Source organism: Camelus bactrianus, chromosome 3 (genome assembly GCF_048773025.1).
Source record: "Camelus bactrianus isolate YW-2024 breed Bactrian camel chromosome 3, ASM4877302v1, whole genome shotgun sequence".
Taxonomy (NCBI): Eukaryota; Metazoa; Chordata; class Mammalia; order Artiodactyla; family Camelidae; genus Camelus; species Camelus bactrianus.
In genome coordinates, this window is record NC_133541.1 from 134,595,637 (window position 1) to 134,609,648 (window position 14,012).

A 14,012-nucleotide genomic window follows, 5' to 3' on the forward strand; every position below is an offset into this window, starting at 1 on the left:
TCTACAACTGAGTAATACACACCCTCCTTGTCTGCACTTGAAAATAAATATTTCAATACACAAAATAGCTCTTAAACACCATCATGGGACCTAGTCACTGTATAGAGAGTTGGACACGTATGCTTTTTCAATAAGAATAAATGTTGTTGAGACATACATTTCTGAATCTGTTAATGTGCTTAAAAACGATCATAGGTAGTGATAAACACGAATCTTTGATCCAGTACTTCTTAGGGTCTGTTTTGCCATCAAGTGAAATTACATTCTACAGAGAAAGCTAATTGGATCTCTTTGATATTTGGATGGTTTAGCAGATGATCAAGGCTTTCAAAAGCTGACAGATTTGTATTTTAAACTAACTACAAAGTTATCTTCTAGAAGTTGGAATTCCTAAACTTGTGAAGTGCCCAGTAATCCAGGGGGTATGTGTCTGTGTCTGTGTGAACGTTTGTGTGTGTGATTTCAGGAATCTAGAAATAAGTTTCATATGGACTTCTGATACCTTTCTCCTACAGTTCAAGGTATAGGCATATATTTACACAAATAAATTGATATTCTTTTGTCATTTTGCATATTGGTGGGAATAAGAGTTTCTCATACTTGTTTCAGAAGGGTTGGGGAGCATGAGCTCAGAAAACGGGAGGAGAAAGAGGCAGGGAGGCACTTCACACTTTGTGCAGGATATGAGAAACAGTAGCTTTTTTTCTCTTTTCTTCTAAAGCAAACTGGCACTGAATTGTAACCGACTATTACCCAGAATTGCTTTTCTGATCAGATACAAGTGCCTCAGATTTTTCAAGGCAACATGAATGATGAAATGTGTTTTAGCAGTTATCATTAAAAGTAGTTTTATTTTTCAAGTAAAAGGCTATAGCCTGTTCTTCCAGCGGTACATGAAGTCCTCATTGATCTATGTACATGATCTATGTGCTTAGTTTCTTTGTTTTTTTTTTTTTTTTTAAGTGCTTGTTTCATTGTGGTGTGAATGAATGTTTAAAATTTCTGGATTTTGATCTTTAGAACATGCTGATTTATCAGAGCTGTTAAAAACCTGATTGTTCTTTGGTCCTTGTTTGTTGGGGCACCCTATTGATTTCTGTTGTCTGTTAAAGCGGGAAATGCTTCCTCTAGCCTGCAGATCATTAAGTGAATGGTTTGCAGTGTGCCTTTAAAATTATTTGAATGCATTGAGCATGTTTGTCCAGTGAATTCTGAATTAACTCATTCTATTGACTTTGCTTTGGTTCTGTGGCTTTTGCTCCTCTCCACAAGAATTTGAATTCTCTGTTGCATTTTGTATACGTGTTCTTAACAGGGGAAGAAATTTTGCATTTTTTACAGAGGTGGCTTTTCCTATCCCCTCTGAATGCCTTCTATAATTGATACAATAGTAATCTGTTATTGCAGTGCATAATTCTTTCATAAACTATTTTTTGGCATAATCAGAAACAATGACAAAGTATGATAATAAAAAATATGAAAACTTTCCTTCCTTTGAAGAATAGAAATCAGGTGGTCAGGCTCACGCATGCTTTGTGCCTGACACACTTACTCTCATGTCATTGTGTATCATGATTCGGAGATGGAGTTGCTCCAGGTTTATAGATTTTTGTTTTAATATTTGTGTTGAATTCTTTCTCCAGGCTGATGTTTCCTGTTGTGTTTGTGGAAAGAGTAGAAGGGAAACAAATCCTTTGTTTTGTTTTCAGGAGGCCTGAGTTGATGAGAAAAGGGTTGAGGGTGGGCTGAGGAAAAGAGTGACACTCCCTCTCCTCCCGGCTGAAATTGATAAACAAAGAAATCAATTAAGTGTATCGGTATTTGACCAATAGAAGTTAGAGAGCCCAAAATGGCTAGATATGCCCAATGGAAATTACTGAATTCACCTGCAGAATTATGTGCTTTACCAAGTATAAGCAACTTAGAGCAATCAGAAAAATCAGTAATATGATGAGATATAAAAGGAATATTATATCTTTTATTTCTGAAACTTTTCTACGGTAAGTTGTGTAGAGCTAAAATTAAGTTTCAAGCACCAGGAGTTAAGAGTGTGGGTAGTTCTGTAGGATCGTTATTCACGGATGTACCTAGACCCTGCTAGAGTGGCTGAAGATGGCAGGAAAAGACCCAGAGGCAGGATTTGTCATCCTAGGGTGTCCTCCATAATGGTTCCATGTGGGACCCCATGATTGGTTTAACAAATTGTAACACACTCCAGTCTCCTGTGAACTTTAAGAAGAAAAATATATGCTTAAAAACTGCTTTGCAAGCAAGTGCCTGTACATCCTCACTCCAGTCTCCTTGTCTTAAAAAGCAGAGACAATGCTTTGCTTGCATAGTTGAGCTTTTAGATAGCACTCTGCTGGTTGCAAAGCAAGGACCGAGGCCCTCAGCTATAAACGCTGAGCTTGTGTGCTGTTAGATAGTCTATGATCCACAGAACAAGGACCTGGCTGGTCTGGTGGTCTGCTTTGTAATTCACATGTCTAAAAATGTATCTTGCTCCCCTCACCCCATGACTTCCCTAAAGATACACTAATCCTTTGTACTCATTGTGTATTCTACAATCTCTGCTTCATACTGTCTTTCCCGAAGTTCCTATTACTATCACACAACTGTTAATGAATTTTTCCTTTGATTATACACAATAAATAAGGGTGCAATTGAGAGGCTCGTGGAGTTGGCTCCCTACTCCCTCTCGATTTATTGACTTTTTCCACAGAGACTTGAATAATCATTCCATGTCGGTAAGACATCTGCCAGCCAACCCACAGTTCCAGGTGAGAAGGATGCAGGTTTATCTCTCCTACCCGATGGAGAGAGAGGAGAGAATTGAGATATGCTCCCCCATGGTCCCTTCCTGTCCCACGGCCACTGCAGTTCACCTGCAGCCTTCTGGCCTCTGCTCAGAGGGCCTCTGTCCCAGGACTGACTGCAGCTTTTTCTTCCCTTGTCAACATTTCCTGTGCCTTTAAGAAGTTGGTCTCTTCTCTGCAATTCAACCCTGGCAGATGTGATGGTGGTCAGCGTGCTGGTGGGCCGTCCTTTGGGGACTCCCAGGAGACATGCTGATTCTCCTGAGTCTCTCAATCGGGGTTACAGAACAGTCGAGCACCTAAGGAAGCCCATTCACGTGAGGTCAACAGAGCATTTTATCACTTTCATTTTATTTTTAAATTTTCAGTGGAGAAATTATTTGTAGCAAACTGTTCCAGATATTCGGCCGCCTGCTTTCCTCACCACCATTTCCTTGTTGGCTCTGGTGCTTGTTTTAAGAACCAGGTTTCTTCTCTGGTCATTTGTAGCAGCTGGGCTTGCCGAATCCTTGATCTGCATTTGAAGCAGAATGCTTCTTCCTGATGTGAAACAGATTTTCCTATTTCTGAATAATTCGTGTACACTCAGCAAGTGTTTCAAGTGAAATGCTCTTGTCCAATTTCGGTTAACTCACATTTGCTGATCTCCTACTTTCATGCTGAGGGCAGTTTCTTCTTCCTCTAATAAAAGTTAGCAATTTGCATTTACTAGGGAAGGTACTGGCCCGAGGTGCTTTTTTTCTTACCAGTTTTAATACAATTCACCCATTTAAATATACAGTCGTTTTTACTCTATGCCCAGAATTGTGCATCCCATTTAATCTTAGAATATTTTCATTCCCCCAACAGGAAGCCCCGTATGCATAAGCAGTCATTCCCATCTTCCCCATCCTCCCCCAGCCCCAAGGAGCCACTCTTCTCTCTCTGTGGATTTGCCTGTGCTGGATATTTCATTTAAATCGAGTCACTTCATGTAAGTGGAACCGTCTATTGTGACTGACTTATTTCACACTGAGTAACGTTATCAAAGTTTGTCCACGTTGTGGCCTGGGTCAGTACTCTATGCTTTGCTATTGCTGAATAATATTCCACTGTATGGTTGGGCCCCACTGTTTACCCATTCATCAGGTGATAGGCAATTGGGTTGTTTCTGCTTTTTGGCTGTGATGAGTAGTGTCGCCATGAATATTCCTGTAGGAGTTTTTATGTGGACATTTGTTTTCAGTTCTCTTACGTCTGTGCCCAGACAGCAGAGTTGCTGGGTCATTCAGAAACCAAATGTTCAACTCTCTGAGGACCTGCCAGGCTGTTTTCCAAAGTGGCCACGCTGTGTTACGTCCTCACCAGCAAGGGCTGCGTGCTCCGCTACCTCTGTGTCCTTATTAGTGATTGTTACTCTTTTTTTTTATTATAACCTATTGTTGTGAGTGTGAAGCGGTTTCTCCTAGTGATTTTGACTTGATTTCCCTTACAGCTAAAGATATTGAACATCGTTTCTTTGTGCTTATTGGCCATTTGTATATTTTCCTTGAAAAATACCATTTCAGATGCTTTATTCAAATTTTAATTGAGTTGCCTTTTTATTGTTGAGTTGTAGGAGGTACTTTTATTTTTTTTTATAGATACAAATTCCTTATCAGATAAATGATTTGAAAAAAATTTCTCCTGTGTGTTGTTTTTCCACTTTCTGGATGGTGCTCTTTGAAGCAAAGTTTTAAATTTTGATGAACTCCAATTTATCTCTGTTTTCTTTGTTCCTTGTGCTTTTGGGGTATTATTTAAAATCTGAGGTATTTTATTTAAAATTTTATATATAAAATAACTTAATTCGTAGGACCGTTCTAGGAGATGGGTGCGGTTGTTGTCCCCAGTGTATGGATAGAAGACTGAGATGCAGAAAATTTCTCTGAAATATCAGTTTCACAGCTACCCAGTGCTGTGGGAGTTCAGACACTCATGTTTGTCCCAAACATCTGTGATCCTCACCACCATGCTCCACTACTGCCTGGAATCGTTAATGAAAACGTCTTTCCTTTTTTGATTCCTTGTTAGGATGTTTTCTCATTGGGGACCTCATCTCCTCATTTTCCTTTCGGATATCAGTGTAGATTTATTTTAGGTCTCATGTAGGCGGAAGCATTTCTATCAGTTAACTTCTTTATTACTCACTCTCCAGTGATGATTGTTGCTAGTTGACCTAATCAAGTCATGCTTAATTCTTTCCTTCTCATGACACTAAAAACAGTCATGACTTACAGAATGCTAAAAGCAGAAAGTACTTGATTTATTTTATTTTGCTACCCAATCAAACCAATCAAATAAAAACCCGCTCTTGACACAGATTATAAGCCCTCCAGGATAGGGTCACTGTCTTCCTTGTGTTTCATTTATTTGGTCACATTGTCTGGATAGTGCCTTGCGGTTCAGCAGTTTTGTTAGGAAACGGTGCTCGTGAATCATTGTAAGGACAGAATTTTGACAACAGACTGTGTTGTTCATTTCACAAGGGAAAAGATAATATAGAAATACTGCTCAGATCTATTTTAAAATTAAGCTTGGAATTTTGAGAACAATTCAAGAAACCATGCAAAGATTTTTCACTAATTTTAGATCTATCTTAAACACATTATGGTTACATAGCAGAGTAACTTATCAAGTAGATTTGACAAGAGGAGTGTATTATTGATTTTTTGTTTTAGTTGAAATATTCTATCTGGGATAAAGTAATCAGTGCCTATAAATGAACAAATATGTTTGTATTTCTATGCAACATGGGAGCAGACTTCATATGTTTCTATATAATATATATGACTGTGTGTTTAATCTGTCTGTCAGTGTTTTTATAGTTTTTCAGCAATGTTGTAACATTAGAATTCTAAGAAATTCACTCCCGATACTACTGCAGTTTGTACTGTGTATCCTGTCTTATGTATGGGATTCCACTGTCCCCTAAGTGAGGAATTTCCTCTCCTATTGAGTTAGAAGCAGATTTAAAGGAACTGTGATTTCTAGGCGTTTGCTCTCCATGTGTTTGCACTTGGGTGTCAATCACAATATTCCCTTTCTTGAGTTTTCATTGTTCAATTAGAATTTTTGAAAATAACTATTAATATGTTTCACTAGTCTCCCTAGAAACTTGATGTTTTTGTGCTTTTCAGTTTTCAATTTATGAAAATTGTAAATGCACACTTGTTTTTAAGTAGTCCTTTTTCACTAGATATTTACCTCTTTATAGTTAAAATAATTTTTTCCCAATGAATGAATCACTGTGCATGTTTTACAAGATACCTTACTTTTTATTTTTCTTATTCTAACAGGTATATTCATTGTAGAGAATTTTGAAAATAAGGATAAACCCAGTAATAACTTAAAAATGGCCTCTAATCTCACCTGGAGATACAGTTGTAAGGTTTGAAATTGAGAATTACAAGTCCTCTCATTTTTTTCTTTTTTTCAAGTACGTTTTGGTTACTGAGTCCCTCGAATTCCCATATGAATAGTAGCAGCAGCTAGTCAGTTACTGCAGAGCAGCCCGCTGGGATTGTGATCGAGACCACGTTGAGTATACAGATCGCTCTGGGGAGCACTGCCATCCCAAGAGCGTTGTCATCTGATCCAGGAATGTGCGTGGTGTGTCTGTCCAGGTATTTAGGTCTTCTTTAATTTTTTTCAACAATGCGTAGAGTTTACATAGTATTATTTTACCTTATTTTTTTGCCTTTATACTGAGTACAAGTGTGCAAGGTACCAGTATCAGAATTGTATTATAGCCCCGCCACTTGCTGCTACCATGGACGCTGCACTCTTGCTTTGCCCTGTGTAAAATCTTGCACAAAATAGGACCTAAGTAACTCTCTCTTGAATGAATGATTATATGATAGCTGGATGATGCTGGAGAGTCCTTGTGATGATGTCTTTTTCCCAGGCTTTCCCCTCTTCTTAACTATGCCTTTTCTCTTCCTTTCCTCCAGCCTGGGTTTCAGCCTGCCTGTGGCATTGATTTTCCCTGAGTGTGGACTCTTCCTTTAACTAGTTCACGATAAAGTTTCATGCGGGCTATGAAAACTTGCTAGATGTCAAGAAATAGCAAATTCATTGCATGCTAGTATTTTTAGTCTGTGGTATTATATTATCCATTGAAATTAAATCAGGCTGACCCCCTGAGCCCTCCCCTGAGCTCTTTTCTCCTTCCTACGGGTGATACATCTCTGGTTGCTGTCTGTGCCCTTCTCCCAGACTTGGTTTTGGAGTTGAGTAAGTCACCATCAGTGGAGCTCTCTCTTTAAAGATGAAGAGAACATTTGCTCCTTCTCCCTGGTTGGGGACTGGATGAGATGAGGTAACAGATAAAGAATGGAGCCCCATCTCATTCTGACCCCCGCTCTTTCCGTTCCTTTCTCCAGGGGAAAAGAGTACAATTAAAAATATAAAGATTGTGAGCTAATGAGATAGACAAGACAACCGAATATTTGTTAAATATCCTTTCATGCCGGAAACAAATGTATTATACACACAAAAAGCACACAAATCACGGTAGTACTGCGGTTACAAAAGTGGGTCCGAGTTCGAGTCCTGCTCTGGAGTGACCAGTCCTGTGAGATGGAGAACTGGTAGGTCGGCTTAGCCTCTCCCGGACTTGTTTTCTGTCCTGCAGAGATGGGGCTCGCTAGGCGTCCCTCTCCCGTAGAGGTGCTGTGGGGTGTAAATGGCGCACGTGGGCAGCCCGAGCACAGCTGCTCATTCCTCGTAAGGGCAGGATAGCATCGCTTTTGCGGTGACAGCTTTATGACCGTCCCGTGTAGACTCTTAGTGCTCCGAAGGGATGCCTTGTGGTTTGGAGATGGGATTCTCACTTCTGTAAATACCCAAGGATTGTGTTATTGGGCCGTGCTGATTTGAATCTATTCTTTAGAAAGTACATATTGTAGATATATTTTTCAAGCATGCATGCTTTTTTCTTTTATTATTTATAGTTCTACCCTCTCATCTCTTGGTGTGACTTTTCATGGAATCCAGGAAACTGTCCTAAGCCACCTGCCTCTTCACACTTCTCCGTGGTGGTTTTCTTCCTTGACTAGAAGAGGGTTCTGCATAGGAAATTTTCTTTGTTCCCCTTTTCTTGGAGTCACTCTGTCTGCCCAACTCTCACCTGTCCATCTGTCCATTTCTCTACCCACTGATTCTTCTGACTTGTTCCAAAAAGCATTTCAGGCAGCTTACAGAAGAACAGATACCAAATAAACAGGTGAGAAAATGGGGCCAAGTTCAGACAGTGAGGCTAGGAGGCGAGCCTGTGTGAGAGTTGCAGGTGTGAGACACACGCCTCAGCCCTGTGACTTATAAGATCGACAGCAACAGTGTGCCTGAGGCTCCCAGCAGACACAGGGAAACAGGGTTTGTGGGAGATGCTCACTGGCTGTGAAATAAATAAGTGGCTTAGGAGATGCCCAGCCTTTCCAGCTACTAAGGCTTAGGAGAATATTTTGAGTTTCTTCCAAAATCAGAGTATTGCATCTTTTCTTTTTTCAGAGTTCTATGTATAGTTGGTTACATTCTATACCTGGAAATTTCTCCAAAACTGCTTCACACGTGAGTCCCATGGCTCGGGAATGGGGTGGTTCTGCTCATTGACGGGTGTAGGCCAGAAACAGAAAATGACAGCCTCAAAGGAGCCTGGGATATGTCAGTTATGTTTTGTCAGTGCTGTAGATTTCAGAAAACGCTTTCACCGTTTCTCTCCATCTGAGGTGGCAGCGTGCTCTCTTAGCAGCATCAGGAGCTCAGGGCCACGGGATGGTGGGGGCTGACTGCACTGCTATCAAGACAGCTGTGCCAGTCACTGCAGGCGTGGTGATTTTACATAGTGCATTTCATGTTCTTTAATAGGTTTCAACAGGTAGTTAATTAACTGAGTTTATTAACATTTAAGAAATATGATGCTTTGTTGAAAAGACAGTTATAGGCAGAATATAAGTTGTGAACACTTGAAAAACGGTTTCATTACTGAAATTTTAGTAGGGAAGATTTAGTTTATCTTATTTACACCTCTCTTCAAAAGTAACAAAGAAACAAGACAGAAAAAGCAGAGGATGATTTCTGTTCTTCCTCTCGGCTTGCAGGTGCCCTCACCTCCAGTGGCATCCATCCAGACACCAGCACTGACACTGGCCGTGCTCAGAACTGCCTCAGCCCTGAAGACACAACTGACAAATAGAAGGGGGCTACGCCTTATGACAGCAGATGCTCTCACTTTGTGGGTCCTTATGTAACTGCGCGGTGTTATTCAGGATCGCCCGTTCTACACTGTGTGACGCTGCTGCCGTGTCTCCTAGTTATTTCTGTAAGTACTAGTGTAATTTTTTCAATGTGTGGTACTAGACATCTAAAAATGCTTTTTTCAGATGAAAAATAATGTGTATTTAATATAATAAGTCTGAAAAAAGGGACAAAAGTTTCTATCCTGGTCCCACTACTCAGAGATAATAATTAACACTTTAACATCTATTTTCTGTTCTTTTCATCAGTGTGTATTACGTCTGTCATAAAAACCAGCGAGCACTCTGTGCCTGTTTACTGTGTGGAGACCTCCATTTTCCATTCGGCTTATTACACATTTTTCTACAGTATTCTCTCTCCCCTGGCATGATTTTTAATGACCAGTATAGCATTCTGTCTTGTGGAGGCATCGTCCATTTTACTTCGGACTTAAATAAACTTTTAAATTCCAAGTATATTTAACTGAAATACTGAAAAGAGAACTGTGGTGGTACCGAAAGGCCCCTACATCCCTTCCCCTTTTTTTCCTGAGAGTAAAAACTGCTGACAATGTGGTGTATATATTTCATGACCTTTATGCCTGTCATATATATATACACATACATACATGTATATGAGAAATCTATGTATATGTGTGTGTGTATATGCTTTATTGAAAAATAAGGCCATACTATATGTTTTGTGCAGCTCGGTTTATTCACTGAGGTGTATATCATAGACGTCCTCCCACTCCAGACTCACCCGGTCCTTTCAGATAGAGTAGAGGGGTCTCCTGATGTGCAGTAGATTTGGTCTCTTGTGTAAGGACACCTTTGGTGGGAGAGTACTGTGGACAAGGCCTTGGACCACGCCAAAACGCCTGCCCCTTAGTGCCCACAGCTCGCCTTGATTTACCGCATCATTGTCTTGATGGTGGATACTTAAGTTTTCTCCATTTTCCACTGTCAGAAAGGGTGTTTGACTGGCGTCCTTCTTGTACAAACATTCCTGTGATCTTGTATGAGTATTCCTTTAGTTAAGGTTTCTGGGAATTTAGTCCCTGGATGTGACAATTACATACATCACAGGCTCCTTTCAAGTGACTCTAGAAATTCCTTCTCCTGCGGGGAATGAAAAGATGTAGAATAACTTATGTAACCAATTCTCTATCGCTGGATATGATTTCACTTCAGCTTTTCTTCCCACCATTGTAAAAAGTGCTGTGTAAATGCTCTGATGAGTACATCTTTTTGAACTGATTTTTTTTCTAAACGAAACGATTCCTAAAATGGAGTTCAGTCTGTGTGTACACACATTTTTCAGAGTTTACATATCCATTGACACGTCGTCCTCCAAAAAGATCACTCAGTTTGTTCTCTCAAAGATGGACACTACCTAGAATATTTTTTAAAAACATTTGCCAATATGATGAGCAAAATTGCTTTTTCATTGTTTTAGTTTGCACTTGATGACCAGTGAGGTATTGAGCATTTTTCACTCATTAGCCATCTGACATTTAAAAGGTGAATCATCCCTTTTGTCCTTTGCACACATTTAAGTGAGGGAGCTTCTTGTTGCTTTGTGACAGCTCTTTGTATGTTATGAACATTAACCCCTTGTCTTCATTAACATGTATCACAGAGCTTTTTCTTTTCATTTCTTGCCTTTCATTTTGTTCAGTAGGTTTATTTTTGTTGTGGCCGAAAATAATCTTAAGACAGTAAATGTCTTCTTTTTGGGTTTTATCCTTGATAGTATTCTTAGAAATACTTTCTTATAATGGTATATATCTCCTCTGTAGGATTTTTTAATCTCTATGATGGAGATGATAATACTACTTGTTATAGTGAGGAGAAGTTGAATTACTATGAGCAAAGAGTTGTATTTGCTGTTATTAGTACTTTCTAATATTTACATCACTATCTGTAATTTTTCTTGTGGTCATTATGACTGGAATAGAATTTGTTTTTTCCAGGTGATTCTCTGATTGTCCCAAGACAATTATTGAATTCATACTTTGCTCTTTGATTTGAAATCCCACCTGTACAAAATATTTATGTACACTAGAGTCTCTTTTTGACCTCATGGTTTATTTCTGTCAGTCTTACTTTCTTACTCCAGTGCTATATCTTACATATTGTAAAAATTTATTTAATATATGACAGTGTGATTTTTTATTCTTTCTTCCATCCCCAATTTTCTTGTCTAGTATTATGACTTTATTATTCCTGAAGAGTTCCAAAATATTTTGCTCAAGTTAAAAAAAAACAGATAAGAGCTGCCATGGGATTTTTAAGTAAGTTTTGAATTATCTTTAGGAGAACGTTCATCTTTACAAAACTGCTTTCCTCCATACAATATGTTGATGTCTCTGCATTCACACTTCTTACTTTACCCCTCAGTACAGTCCTGTGTTTCTCCATGTACAACATGGGCATTGTTTTTGAGTTTATTCCAGATTATTGTTGATGTTTTTGTTAATTTTGTAAGTGAGAATTTTTGCTATTATATATTTTAACTGTTAAAACTGACACCTAGGAAGGCAGATTCAATTTGTAAATACTCACTTTGTAAATTGTCATTTAAAATTGTAAGTATAAAGTACTTGTTACAGAATACATTCTTTTCTGTTTTTAAAAATTTGTTTCCAAGATTCTCAAAATGGTCATAGCTAAGTAGTATAGGTGGGGAGACAGATGGAGAGAGGTAGTGTGGCTCATGTACAAACTGTGAGCACTTTCATGGCTGCCTTTATGCTGGAAAAGCCACTGAAGAGCCCAGGTAAGACCAGGGGTGGCTTTGTACGCACTTGAAAGCCAGCTTTCCTGTCTGTATGGAGAAGCCTGGTGAGTGAGGCAGGTATATGATCAAGGTCGAATGGAGGTTATTGGCTGCACAGAGCACTGTGTCTGTGAGAACAGGAGACCATCGCCATGGGAAATGCTTGGTGCCAGGAACAATGCAGGGAGCTGGGAAGCCTGTCTGTTAAGGATTTTCCAGCCCTCGGAGTGGGAAGATCAGACTCTCCATTCAGATCTGAGTTTGAATTCATCCTCTTTAGTTTACTGGTCCTCTGACTTTTCTCAAGTTATACATCCTCTTTGAACTCCTGTTTTCTTGTCTCTCAAAACAGGAGAATTACGGCCTGCTGCTAGAGTGTTTGATCAGGGTAAATAATTTGTGTCTATAAGATGCCATGTACACTCACAATCTCAGTGAGAAATGGGCTGTCGCCTCTTCTTCTGCAACTCAGTGCTTGACGAGTCATGGGGGAAAGTCAGTCCCTAATTTGTGTGTGATGCAAGTAGGAACAAAATTAAAGTCTTGCCTTTCCCTAGTAGTATTCTTACTCCTTTGCTTCATTTACTTCTTTCCTCCTTTCCTTTCCCCTTTCCCCTCCTCCATCAAAAGATCCTGTGACTCTCTCAGAACACTAGATTCAAGTTACTTTAAAGGTTGGCTCATCCTCATGAAATGACAGTAACATAAAAAAAATCTGTACACATCCCAGAATGCATTGTATTTGATTTACACACACACACACGTGCACACAAACACACACACAATCAGGCTACCTCCCACTTGCAGAGGGAGAAGGAACACTTTTTCTGAGTTTTCATTCACTGAGCGTGAGAACAAATTCTCTTACACAGACTTTCACCAGCCTTCGTGCATGTTGTTTTTAATTGGATTTCTGCTTTTTGGCCATAGATATAGTATCCTAATAGAAGAGAGAAAGTGAAGACATAGACATTCTGCTGAGATATTGGTGTCATCATATTTGAGTTGGAAATGGCTTAAGACAGCATAGAGTCATAAATTTTTATGGGTGAGAATCCATGATGGTGTAACTTGGACAAGAAACTGGGTCTTCTGCCATCTTGTCCATGTGGGTGAAGAGGCAACTGGGTGGGGGATGGCAGGGATCTATCTTGCTTGAGTTCCATGGTCTTGCTAGTTTTCATTGCTCAGCTGCCTTTAGTTTATGTCCATGAGGCCTCTCATGGGAAGGTCACTCTTTCCTGATAGATTGTTTCTTATCAGCAAAAAGCTCTGGACCCACTCAAATTTCCCAGAGTTTTCTGCTGACCTGCTGACACTTTATATAAATGAGACCTAAGAAACTACTGAATATAAAATCCTTATTGTTATCGTTTGCCCTCGAGTTCCATAGGAATGGGGTGCTGTCTCAGGCTGTCTAAAGCTAGATCTGAACAAAGATAGGGTGATAGGCTGTGCTGCTGGACCTCCACAGTCGAAGGGGATTTCCACCTTAGTTTTTAGAATCAGGCAGATGAGTTCAAATATTGCCTTTACCAGTAATTATCTTTGTGACTTGGGGGAGAAACTGTACTTTTTTGTGTCCAATTTTCTTTGTAAATAAGTTCAGTATTTATTTTAAGGTTTCTGTTTTAGAATTGAAAGAGCTAATTCCCTCATTTATACCTAAAATAGTGATCGCGTGGTTCTATGCTGGTGCCTTGGAGGTTGATTACTCTGGGACTCGGCAGTGAGAATGGGGGTGGTGGACCCCTGGATAATAGAGCTTATATTCCAGAATACGCTTGTAAAAGACTGGATGTGCAATGGATATTTAGTAAATATCCACTCCTTTCCTACTCTGCTTTGATTGTGTATATATCTTTATACTAATATATGAACAATTTTTATTGCAATTTAAATATCTTTGTAGTATTTACAATATGTAGCTATAAAAAATAGGTGAAATAAAATGATTTGACTTTTATTTTCTTTTCAATAAGCAAAACAAAATAAAATAGAAAAGAACAAAGTTTTGAAGGAGAAGAAATAATTTTATTTCCATGGAATCAATTCCGTATAATAGGTTTTTTGGTCGTGTTGTTAAACAGCATATAAAATTGATTGGTTGTGACATACTGGAAATGAGGAAACAGTGGAGACATACTACCTCTAATGCAG

The 14,012-nt window shown here is 39.2% G+C and overlaps 1 long non-coding RNA gene across 5 annotated transcripts in view; it reads left to right on the forward strand.

Annotated features, from left to right (window-relative positions):
• Positions 1-14,012, forward strand: part of LOC141577150 (uncharacterized) — a 115,468-nt gene that overhangs the window by 75,010 nt on the left and 26,446 nt on the right. For 3 of the 5 annotated variants that reach the window (XR_012505783.1, XR_012505784.1, XR_012505785.1), the window contains one exon: positions 8,936-9,156. This is a non-coding gene — a long non-coding RNA (uncharacterized LOC141577150). Of the gene's footprint in view, positions 1-6,274; positions 6,461-8,345; positions 8,406-8,935; positions 9,157-14,012 lie in introns of all 5 variants that reach the window. The other 2 variants (XR_012505782.1, XR_012505781.1) reach the window with 2 other exon arrangements.